Here is a 16,642-nt window from a genome sequence, read left to right on the forward strand (position 1 = left end):
AAATTCTTTCTTTTTCTTTTTGAGTTGTTTGGTTTTTTTGATAATATGAGGCACCATGACCAGTGTAGTGGAACACTGAGTATCAGCATCCGTTACAGAAGACTCTAATGTTCCTTGGCTTTTTAGTGCCCAGCCTCTTGTCTCCTGTTTATTGCTTATTTAGAGAATTTAGTAATTTGTAAATTTACTGGTTCAAATCAGTCCACTACCAGCTTGCCTTACAGTTTTCTAGGTGCTACTTTTTGGAGGGCTTTCAGTACCTGCCCTACCTCCCCACTGTTGCAACTGAATACGTGCATGTATCAGGGAACGGGAGGTCACTGTGGTGGGAGTATTTTGAAGACTGGTCTGTCAGGCCAGTTTCAAGCTTCAAAACTCGTCTTTACTAGGCTGACATTCGCTAACAGGGCACGTAGCCAGTGGTTAGTTCTTTAATCATTGTTAATTATTATCACTGTGTATTCAAACAGTTGGTTTTAACAATCTTATCCTACATTAGCTATGAGTATACAGTACTACAGAGTTAATGGCGTATAGTTAGTGCATTTAGGCTACAGTCTTCGACGGTCTTAGTCACCATGGTTGAAGTGAGCAGACTCGAGAGCTCTTTAATGTGAAGTGTCTTCTTCCCTGTTTCCCCCAGCTCTACCTTACATTTTTATGCTGCTCGTCTCCTCCTCTCCCCCTACCAAAAATTGGAGGAATCTCATCTGCTCCCAACATTGTTTATCTTATTTTTAGGACAAGAATTTTCTCCATTTCCACCAGACATCTTTCCAGCTTAATCCTCAGGTTTATTCTTGTTCCAGCAGACATCTTTGCTGCCTGTTCTTCATCCTTACCTTGCAGATTTTACTACTTCTCAGGTGTTTTCTTGTACCCCATTTGTGCAACCATAGTACAAGTATCCCCTTTGTGGTTACAGGTTATTTATATACTTTCAGTTATGCCTTGTTGCCAGTTAGGCTCTTAGTGTTACAGTGTTACAAAATATTGCTGCTATCAGTTACAGATTTCAGTGTGCTTATGTTTGGGTTCAAGGTAAGCAAATATTAACTATATCCTGCCTAGTTTCCTTCTACTTCAGGTGTGCAGCAGCCTGTGCTTTGGCTATGCCACTGCTTTTCCAAAAGGAGGAACTTGCTGCTTGGGTCAAGCTCTTTCACAGAATTTGTTTCCTTCCTCTCTGGTGGGGTGGGAATCTTCTTCTCTGATGCCACTTTGTTTGGCAGGACACTGAGAATAACAGGTACAGTTCTATGTAGAAGATGGCTTATCATCGATGGGTTTTAGCTGGCCATTGTGCAACCTCCCAGAATCCGTAATGATTCTGATTGATTGAGTACATTATCCCCATGCTCTCTGAACTCTTAATTGCTTTGCGCATGGAAGGTTTGAGCTGTCCATCTGGCATGCAGCTAACCATTTGCTATAGCATGAATTTCATGTTCCTTTCATTCTTTAGTGAAAGGAATAGTGCTTTCAGAATTTGTTATGGTACTTCATTATAGGGAGAAAGAATGTTAGGTTGGGCTCTTTTGTTCTGTGGTATGGAAAGTTGAGATGAAGCTGCTTCCTCTACAGGAGTCTCTGACGACACCAGATTTTCCGTAGTTACTACTGCCACATACGGTGTTCTGTACTCTGTGGTCTCTGAATCTTTTTTCTATTCTGTGGGAATCTTCAGTGAGTTATCAGCCAGCAGGCATAATGTAAGAAGTCTCTAGGGTTATCAGTCAGAAGTTACATTTAACTATGCCAAATTAATCCAGTTTTTCTGACTCAGGACCTTGCTTTATTTTTACCAACGGTTATTTACAGAGGGCCAGCTTGTCCCAGTTGTCAAAACATGATAGGAAACTGGAGTGCAACAAAGACCCCGTTGGGGTGTCTTTGTATGGGAGCAAATGGGGTGTGAAATCTTGAGTTGCATAGCTCTCACCTCCAGTGGAGGAAAAGCTCAAGGCCATTCCTGGGCATCCCTTTGGAAAGGGAATCAACAGATGAGTTCACCACTACGTGATTCCTCTAGCAATGCTTATACAGGGTCAGTGTAGCCTGATGCCTTTGTTAAATACGAAGTGCAGTACCAACTATAAGAGCTCATTAAAAGCTGCAAAAGTTTTAGTTTGGGAAGGAGGGTCCTAGACTCGATCTAATCTCTTTGCATAGTCATTTTGTCTAGGTCACACGGAAAGGACTGCTGTTCTGGTTCTCAGTGTACAACCCTGTTCACATGGCATGACATGACATTATGAAGAACCATGTTACTTGGTTGCAAGAGGAGATCTGCAGTGATAATTCACTCTGTCGTTTTATTGCTTTCCTTCACCCTTGACTCTAAACCTGGAGTATATTGTTTTAGCATTTAATCTTCCATTAATGATATTGATATTCTAGGGTGGGTGGTAGTAACAGAGTTATCTGCAGGAACTTCACTGGCAGTAGCGCTATTTTAATTCTTGGATAAATTGGAGCTCTGTTTTGGATCTTTGCACTTTAATTTCCTTTTGAGAGTGTTCAGTATGATCAGTTTAAAAAAAAAAAAAAAAAGAAAAAAAGGAATGGTTTGTTGTTCTCAAAATTCTCCTTGTCCAGTCTGGCTTGTCTGTCTGCCTCTCTTTCCTTCAAGTAATGACAATGACAGAACTGATTTTTCTTTATTTAACTAGAGGAGTTCTTGAAATTCTTAGATGAGATGCCACACTGTTTCAATTCCATATTGACAGTTGTGTCGATTCTTTTAGAAAAATATGTATTTTTTCAAGTACTGCCTAAGTACTTGCATTAAAGGAATTAATAAACAATATTTGCAACACCCAAAAGAATAAAAAACACTTTCCTACTTAATGTTTTCAACTTTAATATAAAATATAATGAGAGATCTCCTACTCCCACCGACCCAGAATTTCTCCACTATGCCTTTCAAGAAAGTAGTATCGTACCGTTCAAAGTGCTAAGGGAAGGTGCAACAGAAGTGGAAAGAAAAGTAAGGGATCATAAAAGATGTTTTTATTAAAGAAAACTAAATATTACCTCACCTACATGCTTTTTAAATGTTCTGATGTAAGCTATATCCACTAATACAAAAACGTGAAATTTGCATGAAACTCAACAAAAATTGGAATTGGCACAAGTCATGTCCCTCAGAGATGCATGCGAGGTTTTGAAAAGAAAATAACACAGATTTCTTATATGAAAAGAACACCTTTCAAAGCAGAAGTTTCTTTTCACTCTCCTTTCCTCCCCCTTCCCTGCCATATTTAGTTTTTTCAACCTCTTTTTACAGTCTATTGTAGGAAAAAAAAGGCACGAATCTCAATTTTTGGGTTGCAAAATATCTTTAACGTTGTCTTTCACTTTAATATTTCTGACGCCCAGCTTTCAAACTGTTGCCATTTTACCTAAAAGGGCACCATGTTTGCAGACTGTATGTGAAATCACTTTTAAGGGTAATGTGTATCCTGAACATCTCTATTTTTAGCACAGTGATAGCTCAAAGCTAAGAACCCCTCCTAATCAGAATTGTATTTCTGGGAACTTGAAGAAAGGGTTCTTAAATTTTTTCTTGATATGGACCACACCTTAATGTGGGAGGCATCTTAGGAAACTGGAGACAGTCCTCCTCTTATTCGTAAGTGTGAGGCTTCCCTCCCCTCCAGGCTGGAACTGCATAGTGCTCTATTTGAGAACTAACAGCGGTTGCTCCCAGTGCAAAGTTAAGTGTTGCGTGTATTTTTAGCTGCCTTTTTTAATGCAGTTTAGGAACTGAGAATAAGGTGAGCCGGAGTAATGTGACTAACCAGTTCTTTGCAGGCCATCAGCAAGAGCCTCACCAAGAGTACATGGGCCATCATTTAGGTTTGCCATGTTAAGAAAAATGGTTGTAGTGCACTACTCTCCAAAAGTACTACAAATAAATGCTGGCCTAGAACATTTCATTAGCGTTTTAAGAACAATGAGGAAACGAACACAACTTAATAGGATAATGCATCTAAGTGGCCTTGGTAAAATCTTACTTAACACAGTGGGATTTTCTGCAGCATGCAGAGGTAGGAAATAGTTCTGTACACATTTACTGTGTAGGATTCCCTCCTTTTGGGCTTTAGGTGGCTTAGAACAAAGAAAAACAACTTTCCTCCTGTAATTCACCAGTGAAAGAAACATTTCTAATTGCAATATTTAGAGAGAGCTTTATTTGTCTCTGTGAAAGGCAGGGTTCTGCTGTACTGGGCCCTGCACAGGCCTCCCCTCAATGAGGCCAGAAATGAGACTTGGCTAATTGCAGTTCGGGGCTAGTTCAAGTTATGGCTCAGGAGACGGGAAGTTCCTCTTTTGCCCAAGCATGAGCTTCAGTCACAGTTAGGAAATACAAAGCCATTAATGTTGTAGCCATTGTTAAAGAATGCAAGCTTAAATTTAAAGAAGGAAGTGCATGAGGGAGAGTCTTGTGTCAAGCGGTTAGAGCAGAGGACCTGGCAGCTGGACTGTTGAGTTTTGCTCCAGCGTCTTTAGTAGATGTGTTGGGGGAATAATGTTGTCTGCATCGTTGTGCCTGTTCATGGAAAAAGAGAGGTGTTACTAAATCCCTTTGATATTCGAGGAGGAAAGACTGAATATATTTGGAGATTTCTGCCCTGTTATTTTACCAATTGATTTTAGGGGATTTGACTACATGTAAATGAAAGCAAAGCTTCATTAAAGTGACATTAGATAATACAGTATTTTATCTAATAGTCTTTGTTAGTTAATACAGCTGCACGGTGAGAATTTATAGGTGTATATAGCTCCTGGACTCTTGTGTCTGTTCTTGTAAACTATTGCTCAAAATATTGGCTTCTTATCTTATTTCTTTGTTCCACTTGCGTATGTTAGAGTAACCATGCAAAAATCTTTAAAGAGATAGTCACAGAGCGAACAAAGCATTAGATGTTTTGTTGCCTACCAGGCCTAACATATTTTGTAAGTGCCTTCAGCATGGAAGATACGGGTCCAAATTTTGTTCCTTATGCGTTGCCCAGTATTGATGGGGATGATGAGTGAAGTAGTGCTGCCTTGCATCGTTTCAGAAAGAGTTCCTCAGCATGTGAAAAGAAATTAAAGAGCTCCTCCATGCTAGACCCACTTTGTCTGTATATTATTTGTAGAGAACATACCTTAAGAGCGCCCAGCAATTTGAGGAGGAGGTGCAGAGGGAAGAAGCCTGTTTGACCTTCCATGCAAACTGCAGGCAGTCTCTGATAACTGTGTGTGGCTATAGAGAAACACGCTGCAATGCATAGCAAAAGTGAAGTTGCATCTCAGAGCTGTGTTGGCAAAAAAGCCTAGATGGATCTCTGACGATTTTAGTTCTTCAGTGTACCTTGATGCAATTTAAGACTTCAGTTATATAATATGTAAATTATTCTTTTTTTTATTTGTGAATATTATTTTCACTGTCTTAGCAATTGGGCTTGAAATATTTTTCTGGGCTTCGTGGCAACACAAAGGCTTTAGATCAAGAATGTTCCAAAATTCAGATTGGCTGGAATTTGCTTATATCACCATGACTGAATGTTACCAGTTTTAAAATGCTTTTTGTTGTTCAGGAAATTTAAAAACAGCTTTGATTTCAAACATGGAACTTGGCAAGTGACTGGTCCATAATGTGTTCTAATCACTTCTGGTATTTTGGAAAAGGCTTGAAAATGATTGAATTATTATTTTATTAGAAATCTAGTCACTAATTGCATATCTGAACATTTTTTCTTCCCTACCTGAAAAACTTTCTGACAATTTCAATTTTTTTTTCAACAGTTCAGTTTTTTAGCGTGGTTGACCACATGGGGCTACCTTATGATCCTATGTTTTGTTTAAGCATAGGTTTTGAAACAGGTTGAATACATAAGCTTAATTTTCTAATAATAATCTCTTACTATCTGTTAAGGGCATTTTTAATTTTGTAGTACCAAGGGAGCCAAAGTGAATTTTGGTTTTGGCACTTTTGAACAATTTGCCCATAGTAGAAGCCCCACTTGCCTGAACTCACGTATAGCATATATTCTTTATCATGCCTGTTTGAAGTGAAGATAAATATTACATAGATGTGGGTACAGAGTGTATTAAAGAGCCAGGCTCAAGTTCTGTGGAATAACTACAAGCATCATTTGTACTGGACCAGCCCAGTAGAATTCTGAGCTCTCTAAATCCACTTCTGCAATATATTTAAGCATCGCTGCTTCTTGGCCTCCAACAAAAGTAGCCGTTCTTTTCACAAATCCCTTTTAAACATATCTAGTAGTGATGCTTTTACTTTCCTAGCTAAATTTTCCAGGATGTGGCTGGCAATATGAAAACTTTCTTTTGTTGTTTTTACTAATATTAAAAGTAAATGGAAGTGGGTTTTTTTTTCCCTTTCTTCAAACATTATTTCCTGTTCTGACACAGTGATCGGTTTGACTCATTGCTGATATGTTCTCTTCTCTGTTAAAAATAAAAAATTAAAATTAAAATAGAGCTTTGCCAAAATCATAATACCGGAACTGAACTTCTCTGAAATTTTGTATAGTTCCAGTTTGGTCTTAATTTCACTTCTTGCAGGAGAATATCTAATTTAACAAGAATTATGTGTGTGGAGTTTACTGCAAAATATTTGAGAGCTCATATTGGTGTTGTGTTAAAGCTGAAGCAGCAGATTTACAGTACAATCCAAAGGTCTCTGTGTCCTTTGGTATTAAATTTCTAAAGATTTCTGAGATGAATGATATTGAGAGATTTTGGTAGCATTGTCCCTGTAATATTGAATCTCAATAGCCCGTACAATAAGATATTGTTCATTGTCCTCCTTGGACCTTGAGCTTAATACAGCAGTTACATAAACTGAAATAATGTGAAACTTCTCGGCATCATTTTGTGCATGACATTGTTCCAGATGAAGCTCATTTTGGACTTTAGGTTAACGGCCTACTAACAACATTATGTACTTGAGTAAAAGTGTGCATCTGATTTGCTTTTCTGCATATTGTAGGGTAAATTCAGTTCATGCATAATCTGGAAGAGTCTTACTGATACTGCTTGAGGTGCACCTGCTTAAATGAAGTCCAAACTCAGCCTATAGTCCTGACTTACAGAACACTCCTATTCAAAGGTAGCATGTCCCTTTTTACACACCAAAATCCCAAGTTCTTCCTAAGGCCCTTGCCAGGTCTTTAGAGATAAGTTCCAAAAGAAGTGGGTAGAAGGCCCTTTTAAAAAGCTGCTATGGGAGGAAGACCAAATACTGCCTGTGAAATGCTGCCTTTATATATGGGCAAAGTGGGCAGTTGTCTGTGGTAGCAAAATGAAAGGGATTTCCTGTCCGTTCCATGTCTTTCAGAGCCCCAGGAGGATGCTGGTTGTTGCCAGTCTGGAGACCTTCAGGGCATATTGCCACCCCTCATTCTTTTCGCTTCTCAGGCATCAGCAAGAACTGCAAATCAGCTCTCTCGTGTTGATACCGCTTCCCTTCTTGTCTTTTTTTCACATGATAGGAGCGTCACACCTTTATCCCAGTTCCTTCTCTCTGGGCAGCACAAGAGGAATGGAAGCTCCTTAGGTGAACGAGAGTGAAGGCAGACTCTTGCAGCCCAGGCCAGGGGAAGGAAAGGAGGTGCTTGTCAAGGAGATGGGGTCAGATTGTTGTATGAGGAAAGAATCGGTACTGTAAGTCCTGGGAGAAGAGCAAAGGCCCCAAAAACATAGGTGATGAGGTGTCAAAAAGGGCCTGAGTTGCAGGGTAGAGTCTTCCGATGTCGGATGGTGAGATAATGGACCATTAATGAGCAGTCAGAGGCCGTCACAGCCTTCCAGTTGGGTCAGTTCACTTTTGCTGCCCCAAGGATGATGATGATAAAAGTTAGCTTGTCCTTTTTTCTTGGAGCAGCCCAAGTAAGTTTGGGCTGTGGTGCCTGAGGGCTTGTTCTCTGTACAAGGAAAGGAACGTTCCTGCATTAGTAAGGGAGAAAGTGGCAGGATGTAATGAATTTCACGCCCTGCCGATACTGCTGAGTTTATCCTGAAAATATTCAACTGTCACATTTAATTGTACGGCACTTAGGACATTTGGAATTCAGGATAAAGATTTATCACTTTGATCTTGTCTGCCTTGTGTCCTATGAAATGTATGCGCGTTGCCATGTGGTCTTGCGTTTCACCGCAGTAAATTGCTTTTCATCCAAGATCTTGCTCTTTCATAGATAAGAGTCAGACTGAACATCTTCAGGGCAGATCTGTGGAGGTAGAGAAAGGAAGTACTTATTAAACAGCGAGTTATTATGTGTACACAGTTTCTCTGTGGACGCACCTCATTGTTGTCTCCTCTGCCCCAAAACAGCAACGAAAAGGCTTTAACCATCTAAGGGGGGAATTTGGTACAGGAACTCAGGAAGGACCCTGTTTCCAAAGAACAATTTAAGGAGTTTATACGTAATTACTTTAAACTTGGCTATGACGTTAGAACTAATATTCTTACTCCAAGAGAAGAACCTAGAAGATCTTGCCTGGCCACAGTGGTTGAGATCTTGGTTTTGGTTTGCTTTGAAAGGAAGCAGGTTTCACAACTGGACCATATTAGTGCAGAATAACGTGACGTAGTCGTATACTCACATGGTGAAAACTTTGTATTTCTGAGTTCAAAACCAAGTTCCACATCAGTATTAATAACACTTTTGCATTTTAATATACATTAAATACCCCATTGTTCTGCTGATGCACATCTCTTATTTGGATCTAACAATTTGGATTCTTAATACCCTTTCACATTTGATATATTTCTTATTCCCGAATCATCAATTTAAGATGCTGTCAACATTTACATTCTTTTTCTGCTATTTAATGAATCTGTTTAATGATAATAATCCTAGCACCTATTGCTAGGCATCTGAGTAGATTCCTCCTTCTATTCTTATCTAATACTATTGATTAATAACTCTTTGCTTCCTATCTGTCAGACAGTTTTTATCCACCTTATTGTATTATTATCCAGAGCATAATTCTCTAGTCTCTCTAAGAGCTTCCTGTGTGGTACGGTGTCAAAGGCCTTGCTAAAATCCAAACAAATTATATCCGCCACATTTCCTTTATCCGCCCAGTTTGTCACTGCACTGAAACACCCATCGCAATGAAACATTTATTGATGTAAGTTTCTGTGTTAAACCAGAACAAATGTGAAGGTTCTGCTGTGATTATATGATAGAGCCTGCTTCTTAACAGGTATTATCATTTTATGCACTAAAGATAATTTGAGCCATGGGAGATGATACCATTCAACAGGAGCAGTGAGGCTGTGCAGATCAAAGCATTATGAACCTTGAAAAGAACTGGGAGAAGCTTATATTCTACAGTGACTTGTAAAAGGGTATAAGCGAAGTCCTCGAGCTGTATTCCAAGAGACGTTCAGAGAATATCAGCTTGAGAGCTGTTTCACAAAAAAATTTTTATCTTTAGAGAAAGAATTGTTTGGGCAAGGCCTCATGAAAGCTGCATGCTGTCACTGTTCCTGTTCCTTGGGAACATAAACAGGATCTAGGGACAGCTTGTGCAAGAAAACAGTTGGAATAGGGAATATCATGGTTTTCAGCAGCCAACTTGATTACCATCATCACCCCCGCGTAGGAGGAAAGCTTCAAGAGGTATTTAGAAGAATGCAGCCCCACCTGGCTATAGCACAGCTACCCATTAAACTGCACTTCAGGATTCCAGGTCAGGTCTTAAGTGCAGTTGTAAAGAGACTTAACTCCTCAGTGGGTTGAGAAGTTCAGCTACTAATGTGCTTTCACAGCTGGGCTTCTCAAGTGCTTCTTGCTTACTTTGTTAGCAGGAGGAGTAAATGAGAGGGGTGGACTGTGCTGTAAAGGATCCAGAATGTTTAACAGGTATGGGTCCCTTGGGGTCAAACTGCATACAGTACCTATTTGTTCCTGACCATTAGGGTTGATTATGCATTACAGCTTTTATTCAGTTGAGTGTCTCATAACTTTCTGAAACCTGAATTTCAAGGAGTTTCTGTGTTGATCTGTGCCCAAAGGCAGTATTTTCCACACTTGAATGAAAATAGTTCAGACACTTTTTTTTGGTGAAAGGTAGGCAGAAATATTCCTTTTTCCTGATTAAAATACTCTTCCAACTGAAACAGCCATAGCTCGGAAGTTAAAATTTGTACTGGAGACAGTCCTCACTGAGAAACTTAAATTCAAAAGGTGAATGCCATAAGCAGACTGCAATCTCTGTAGGCACCCAGCTTTGCAATGAACTGATAACAGGGGGAGATGTACCATTTTGAGAAAGGCAGCTTCAGTCCCCCATTGCCCATTAGTTCCTCCCCCCACACTGCGGTGGTGGGAACGCTGTCATCCCAGCACAGTGCCATAGGTTCTCTTCCATTCCCGTTCTGCTGAACGACAAAATACAGGCCTCTCCCGTCTCCAGTCCTGCAACCCAGGGTTGGGCCACAGTCCTGGGGTTAGGTTGCAGCTCAGTTGATCTCCCGTGGTAATAGCAGGGCTGCATCTGGCCCTGCTGCTATACCACATGAATGGTCATGAGTTGAAAAACAACTGAAAATGAGTAAAACTCCTGTATATTTTCCAAAGTATACTGAAGGCTCCAGTTCAGGAAGACACCCCTGTTTAGGAAGCTTCTTAAGCACATGCTTTGCTTTATTATTATTATTTTATCTCAAGACAAATGGATGGCAACACAAAGTAAACACGTTTATAGAGCAGAGCCCCTTGCACTACTATCAGCTGAAGTACATTCACCTTGAAGAGCAGAAGCCGGCTAGCTGTGTTAGTGTAATGCTATATCTATGTTAATAAGATTTGTTCCTTTGCATTACTAATGAGCCTAGACAGAGCACTGTGCTGACGTGCCTATACGGGTTCCAATTTCAAAGTTTACTTGTTGATTTATTAGCTGAGGAAATCTGTGCAGTGCAGACCTCCCTCTCGGATTTATGTGACACAGCTAGTCCATAGCCCTGCTTATGCTGCCAAACCTAAAACACCAGAAAGTATATGGCAAGCCGTATCCTAAATTCTAATCCTAATTTGGATTCTGAAGTTGGGAGTGAGGTCTCTTGACTGGCCCCTGTGCCTGTTCGCAAATTCTCTTGAAATTAATGGCCTTGATCTCTCTCCCCTCCCTCCCCCCAGGTTCTTCAAGAGGGCTTGCTTTATATAATCAATGAGGTTTTGCCTGAGTTAGGATGTTAGTATTTTGCTTTTTGTGAGTAGTTATTTGTGGCCGTTGCTTCATCATTGATTTGCAGTTCCAAAAGTGAGAGCAATGATACGAGCAAGTACTTTGGCAATGATCAATTGACTGATGTTGTAAATTCTTTGCAGAAAATTCAAAAGCTACCAATAAGTATTGCGCTACATTCTCTCCTACCCTTCCCTCCCCGCATTGCTAATCAGCTGCATATGATTCTCATTAAACTACTCCAGCTGACTTCAGGTATTCAAGGAAAATAAAACCCTTTCAGATAGGGAACTTCCTTCTTGCAAAGAGAGAGCCTTATTGCTGAAATGTTTTCCAGTAATGGAATTTTTGTCTTCTTCTATTTAGTTGTCAGTTGGAATGAATGTGATTCTCATGGAAGTGGGGGACTGGAGCACGAATGTGAGTCAGATATCATACAGGTCATGGGCTATTGCTTATGACCTTCAGTTGTTGGTCACTAGCTTTGCTTTCTCTGTTTTCAGGCTCTACATAAACTTGATGGCAAGGAAGAATCATGAAAAAGTGCAAACATGTTTACCTTTTGAGATTTGTTTTTAAAACCTTTGCTGAGAGCTAACACTCGCTCTCCTGTTACGCCCCAGTGATGTCCCTCATTCCTGACCTGCCATACTCAGCATGCTTGCAATTCCTGCTCCTGGACTTGTCTTGAGCTGAAGTTCACCAGCTATTCTGAGGCCCCTTTCCGTGCTTTTCCCAAGGGCAGTGAGACACCAGTTCTTTAAGGCAACACTCTTGCTCCCTAGCCCTACGTGGCTTTGCAAATAGAATCATTTGAGAAACACAAAGCCAGCTCCCCTGCCTTGAGGAGAGGGTGTTCTCTCCACCGACAGCACTAGGCCCTGCTGCTTAACTTGTAGAGTAACGCTAGCTCTTGCTTTTCCTTATTTTTCCTTCCAGTTAGAAGAAAGAGCATGGAGCAGGAAAGACTTTAGGCTAGAACTGCTAGAAAAATACTATCAAAATCAAAGGGCTGTTATCAAGATGGTATGGAGCCTGGGAAGGTGGTGGTGCATCTTTATGCTTCGATAGGAGAGGGGAAAACACTTCCTCCTTCTCTACAAGAAAATGGGTTTTTTGGACAAAATTCACTGTGATGAAGTCCGTGCACCAATTTATTCCTATTTAGGTCATCAGAATTGGGCTTCAGTGGTACAGTCTGTATGCTGGCTCTCTATACAGGGATACATTTCACCCTCAGTGAATGCTCTTTGTTTTCTCAGTTGAGGTCAGTTTTTCATTGCATTCATTAAAAGAAATAGCTTTGGATTGCAAATACCACTCCCCTTCTCCCTCCCTGCCAGAAAGCCAGCATTACAGTCTTCAAGACATTAGAAAAGCGGTAGATTCAGAAGGGGAAGGAAAAGAACGAAATGAAAGTTCAGAGACTGAAACTGTTTTTACTCATCTGACAGTTGTGCTGTTGCCTCTTTCTGATAGACTTATGTTGTGTGTCCCTCTGCCGCACTTCTCTGCTCTTCCTCTGTATATCTTGCTAGATGCCAGTCAGGAGAATGAAGGATAGTTACTTGATCTAAAGACTAGACAAAGAATGAGGAACATGTTTCTCAAATGATTCTTTTTGCCAAGCTACTTAGATTTCGAACGTCTCAATTTTTGTATCAGTAGAAAAATGTAGTGCAAGTCTATAAAGGTTTTCCTATGAAAGTACTGTCGTAGCACCTCAGTGTGTGGATTTCTGTTCTTTTCGTTTGAATGGGCCTGCTTAAGATTTGATAAATCTTGCTGTGCTGTCCACATCTGTGCTCCCTGTTTTGCCTCCTGCTTTTTAACGCCTCTGATCTTCATTCACAGGTTTAAAAAGTTAAACCTTAAAATTTTAAGTTTGTCAGCTTGTTCATGTTTGTAGTATATATGTGCATATGACTCTGTATGTATGGCAGCATATGTGATATGACAGAATGCATTTCTTTTTAAACATCTCTAGGGAGGGACTATATAACATTGAAGTGTGGAGAGATTTTTTTTTTTTTAACTCATGGGAGAAAAAAGAAAAAATTCTAGATATGTGTTGTCCCCAGACTGTGGGACATTCAAAATCAGGATTAGATTTGGATCCAGAATTCATTTGTGGGTCCCTGTCTGTATGCTGCTAGTGCAGAGGATAGCTTTGGTTATGAATATAGTAAATTAGGAAAGTTCTACTGTCACATTTTTAAAATAGAATTTAATCAAGTTGTGATTTGTTTCTTTATTGAATCATTGCTACATGGTATGTGTCAGTGTAAATATCTGTATGGTTTGTTATTATGAGGCCAGATCCTGACAACTCATTGCAAAATTGTTTTAATTTATTATTAATATTTTTGTTTTTCTCATTTCTCCAGGTTTTGGAGCCTTTATAATTAGGTATAATTAAAACCATAGGTTTTAAACTCCAGTCTAACATTTAAACTCATATTTATGGTGTAACCCCCTGGAGTTTTATTGTCATTCCAACAGTACTTTGAAAAATATTTTTTTTTTGCGTCTTTTCAAATGCTGTGTCTACAGTTACCACTTCTTAATCATCTGTTTTGCACAGTAAAACGGCATTTATTTTACACGATAAGAAATGTTACAGTTTTATAGAGTAGCTATTTCACATCCCTTAACAAAAGGTTACAAGGAGCCTTTTGCCCTGTATGCTTTTCAAAACAGATTTCCTCTTTTTGAACTTGTCTTTCTCTGCTCCTCCATGCAACAGTCTGAAAGTGCTACATGCTGTAGAACTGATTTTTAAAAATGTTGTTGGCTGGCATTATTTAAAATCATATTTTCCCTTTTGGTTCGTACATTCTGGTCCTAACAATGTCCTTGTTTTGCTGAAATTAACATTTTTCCCCCCCACAGTCATTGGTATGTGATGATGTTTTTCTGTCTTCTTTAATTGTGATTCCTCTTTTTTTTTTTTAATTAGTATAAGGTTGATTGTTAAAATTAAGTGGCAAAAGGCTGCTTTCCTAGTTATTCAGAGATCTTTTGCTCTAGAAATATATTTTGCTACTCTGAATTGCCTTTTTCCCCTTCTTTTTTCATTGCAAAATACTCTGGGAAGAGCTGCTTTTAGCAAAAAAAAAAAAAAAAAAAAAAAAAAAGCTACGCTTGACTGATAATGCATTGCTTTGGATGGTGAAACATTATGAAAGTTTAATTTTTAATTAAATCTGAAATACCAATTATAACTGAAAGAGATTTTAACCTGTTTCTTTTCAGACTGCCTGAAGTTACATTGTAGATGCTGAAATCACTGCACCTTAAAAACAAAAAGATTAAGCTGCACTGCATTCCTGTAAGTAAAAGCTTTTCCTGGTACCTTTTGTCAGTATTTTTTCTCAATATGCATCCAAAGTGTCAGTACAGTAGCTGGTGTGGGATAAAGGTCAGGGTCCCCTTGAATGGGATTTAGAAGTTCAAAGGATGTTTTATTTAAAAATTAAAACAAAACTTAAATCTTACAAACCTTTAATTTCAGACTCCCAAATAAATGGTCCTTTTTTGCTTTGTTCTGACTATTATTAGGAATAGAGTGCATCTGTGACTACATTGACATACAGTTCCTGTTGCTTTGTCAGTGAGGATTTGTGCACTTCAGTGTATAGATAATAGAAAGTAGCAGAAGATTCCTTATAGCATAAAAAATAGTTTCTTCTCTTTTGTGATGTCATAACAAATTTTTGTCCTTTATAGAAGAAAAAAACAGCACAACTTTGTGATGACATCATAGGAGGCTTCAGCTGCTTTAGGCCATAGATGAGGGCAGAAGTACCTGATTCCTCTCTCCTACGATACAACAAAACAGTCAAAATAACGTGTCTTATGTCTTTCAGCAAAAGAGGAGGCTTTTGCTAAGAGCATTATTATTCCGTAAATGCATATCAGAGCATGCATCAGTCTGATCCTCCCTTATTTAGAATCTGTGTATTGAGTACATTTGGGAAAATAATTAATATTTGAAACTTCAGTGGCAGGACAATAGGTGAGTGAAGAGGATGGGAAAATGTAGTAGTTTGAGATGGTGTGAATTTACTCAAGCAATTTACGAATGAAAATCCAGGAGCTTATAGATAGTAGGCAAAAATTGATTTTAGCTGAACAGTATAAGGCTGTGAAATACTACAAAGCAACATTCGTTTGTTTTCTTGTTTAAGATCAAAACCTACAGTCTGTAATGAAATCCAGAACCTTCTTCCAAAGTGATATGTTTGTACCTCAGTGTTAAAATATTTTAACTATTACATGGAATTGTGCATTCCTTCTCCGTCCTCCCTTTCTCCCCTCCCCACTTTTAAAAATTTATTTTAATGATTTGTTTTAAACTAGCCGAAGGGTAGGTACACTGTGGGCAGCTACTGCCTGCCCCTTGCAGCGTGGAATGCCAAGCATGACTCAGGCAAGCAGATTGTGCCATTCTGGCTCGACTCCACTGGGTTTTTACATTACTGGCAAGGGCCGTGCCATTGTGTTGCTTAAATATTGTGCATTAACGGCAGGCTGTGGCCAGTGAATTGTATTTAACGTTTTCTGCTCATCAATCTTGAATTTCTACCACGAGCAGCTTCCCTGGCCACCAGAGGTTAGCCTTGCAGTTACACCGGTGACCCAAGTTAAAAACGCTCGTGGATTTGATGGCTCCAGCAGCAATTTAAAGGGAGCTGTTGTGGGGGAGTGGGGGGAAGTAGGGGAACACTTCTGAATCTGAGAGTACTGAATTTCAAAGTCGTCTTGCAGTTTTTCTGTGAACAACCAGGAGAATTTTTGTTGGAAAGGAGTAGCAATTCTCTTTCCAAAACGCAACAGCAGAGTGAGGAGTGAATTAAGGCATGTTCTTTGGATCCTTAGGAACCAGATGGTCACTAAGTCCTGCATGGATAGCAGTAAGGCAAAATACCAGGTAGTAATATATGGACCTAATGAATGCTGCTGGCTGGAAGGGGCTTTTTCAGTTGGTGAGGAGAGCGTGTTGAGCAGCTTGCTCAAGATCACAGAGTAAATCAGAAGTCAAGCCAGGAGTGGAACACAGGACCGCGACTCCAAGTCTCTTCTGCTCAGCCCAGTTCTCCGCCTTTCAGTTTAGTAATTTAGTATGCTCTATAAAGTAGAGGTCCAAATATCTAATTTTTAGTTTCTGGTGTGATTTGTTTCTCCATAAACACCCCACCTGTAAACTCCTAGCTGCTCATAAATTCTGTAGCCTTGGCATACAGCCTGTTTCTGGAATATAGAAGAGCAAGGTAGATGAACTCTTAAGTATACACATGTACACCATAAAATAAAACTGTGATTATTGCTATACCTTTTGTGTCTATATATTGAGTAACTTGGCACAGTAAAAATGGGTGCACCTTCACTATGGAGGAAAATATGCCTTAAGGATTTCCTTTTG

General features: G+C 39.5%; 1 protein-coding gene across 29 annotated transcripts in view; it reads left to right on the forward strand.

The window, feature by feature from the left end:
* The window catches only part of ZBTB20 (zinc finger and BTB domain containing 20), a 496,803-nt gene that overhangs the window by 159,761 nt on the left and 320,400 nt on the right, over nt 1-16,642 (forward strand). For all 29 annotated transcript variants that reach the window (XR_011143850.1, XR_011143846.1, XR_011143840.1 and 26 more), the window contains one exon: nt 14,473-14,548. The gene's annotated coding sequence lies outside the window, so the exon portion shown is untranslated. The remainder of the gene's footprint in view (nt 1-14,472; nt 14,549-16,642) is intronic.

This window comes from Struthio camelus, chromosome 1 (assembly GCF_040807025.1).
Source record: "Struthio camelus isolate bStrCam1 chromosome 1, bStrCam1.hap1, whole genome shotgun sequence".
Classification (NCBI taxonomy): Eukaryota; Metazoa; Chordata; class Aves; order Struthioniformes; family Struthionidae; genus Struthio; species Struthio camelus.